The sequence below is a fragment of the Nannobrachium achirus genome (assembly GCF_963921795.1).
Source record: "Nannobrachium achirus genome assembly, chromosome: 4".
In the NCBI taxonomy this organism is placed as follows: Eukaryota; Metazoa; Chordata; class Actinopteri; order Myctophiformes; family Myctophidae; genus Nannobrachium; species Nannobrachium achirus.
In genome coordinates, this window is record NC_137813.1 from 76,286,028 (window position 1) to 76,287,960 (window position 1,933).

Genomic DNA, 1,933 nt, shown 5'->3' on the forward strand with positions numbered 1-1,933 from the left:
TTACAAAAATAATGGCATCCAAGTGTTAATAGGAACAGCATGGGAAGAGAGCTTCAATTCCAGTGCAGGGGGTTTGCCCTTTGGTCTTTCAGGATAGACAGCCATATAGGAGAAGCGGAGCTGCTCTGGGGTCTGGACCAGGCCCATGCGATACTTCCTGGATGTCAGCTGATGACAGGTCCTTCTTCTTGTCCATCAAAACCAGGCTGGCATCCACCAGAGAGAAGGTCCCTGAGCGACCTATCCCGGCACTGCAGTGTACCACAGAGGGCCCGTGTTCTGGACCCAAGGAACCCGACTCCCGCACCCTCGAGAGGAAGCTGAGGAAGGAGGCAAGGGATTCTGGGACGCCCATGTCAGGCCATGCTGTATAATTAGCCCTGAATACAGGACTCTCATATACATGAGAGTCCTGGTGCCGCCTCAACATGAGGAGTAGTGGGCAATCGAGCCCTTAACGGTTTGAGCTAGGAACGTCAGATTTCAAAAATAAACTGCTTACCCAAGCCAACTTTGCTAACGATTTGACGCCGCACAACGTTCATTACACGCCGCTCCCCGGTTGTTGAATAAAACGCATTTTTGTCCGAAATTATTTTGCTTAACATAGGACGTCCGCCTCTAGTGGACAGTCGCGTCATCGCATCATCTCCGTTCACTACAATGATCAACCGGAGATGACGCGACTGTCCACTAGAGGCGGACGTCCTATGTTAAGCAAAATCATTTCGGACAAAAATGCTTTTTATTCAACAATCCGGTAGCGGCGTGTAATGAACGTTGTGCGGCGTCAAATTGTTATCAAAGTTGGCTTAGGTAAGCACTTTATTTTTGAAATCTGACGTTCCTGGCTCAAACCGTTAAGGGCTCGATTGCCCACTACTCCTCATGTTGAGGCGGCACCAGGACTCTCATGTATATGAGAGTCCTGTATTCAGGGCTAGCTGTATAATGAAAGTGGCAGATCTCCCTGCGCTCCCCTGTCTTTGCGTTTTGCAGTTCTAGTACATGCACGGTATAGTTGGACATGTGGTCCTCTGAAACGAGCTTCACGGCAAACCCTGTGTCCGTGAACAGCACTTGTTTCTCTTTTGTGGTGGGCCAATACTGGGCACTCGTTTCACATCCGTTTTCAGTGACTCTGTTGAGCATTACAACTGCTTTGGAACGTTGCTCCCAGACCATTTGCCAGAAGTGGCCACATGTGTTCCTCAAAGGACCCTGAGATAGAATGTAAGCTACTTGAGCTTCCTCCGCCATGACTAAACTTGCATTGATGTCATTTTCACCGTCTTCAAGTTTTACCCGACTGTGGTCATATGGGCTGAAATCTCCGTATCGGTTCAACATACGATTGCGTGGGAGCTTCGCCACTCTGTAGTGATATTCAGTGGCTTGGTTCTGGATTTCTTTGAAAAGGTTTTGCCACTGTCCTGACAAATCTATTTCAATGAATTCTTTCTGCACTGTATTGTATGAGTGCCTTTGTATTGTATTGTATAAGGTGCTGACTCCTAGATATGGTCTAGCACCCTTTTCAGATTGTTTTTCAATGAGAGTCATTGAAATAGGATAGACTGTCCGGGTAATTAAATTCCTCTTGTGTGGATGTTTTGCCACTCTGGCTTGTGTTGTGTTGTATAATAAGTGCCCTCGGACACCTGCTTGATAAAGTGATTGCAATGCTCTTCGCAAAGATACTCCTCTGACAGCCATGGAAACCGTTTCCGTTAACAGCCAGTTATGTCTAACCGCCGTGCTGACACAGGGTTGGGGAGGACCCAGAAGACTCACAGACACAGGAGAAGAAACACCTCAGAGTAGAAACCTAAGCCATCAGAATCAGACTATGAAACTTTGGTTAACAAGTATTTCACAGGTCGATTCGACAACGTATGCTGGTTAAAGCATAGCGTATGTTGGCTAAATTGGG

General features: G+C 47.2%; 1 pseudogene across 1 annotated transcript; it reads right to left on the reverse strand.

Moving 5' to 3' along the window:
- Window positions 1–1,563, reverse strand: LOC308283194 (tyrosine-protein phosphatase non-receptor type 2-like; annotated as a pseudogene). Its single transcript has 2 exons — window positions 945–1,563; window positions 1–366 (listed from the first exon to the last, which is right to left on the reverse strand). The product of its transcript is annotated as a tyrosine-protein phosphatase non-receptor type 2-like (transcript).
- Window positions 1,564–1,933: the final 370 nt, after the last annotated feature.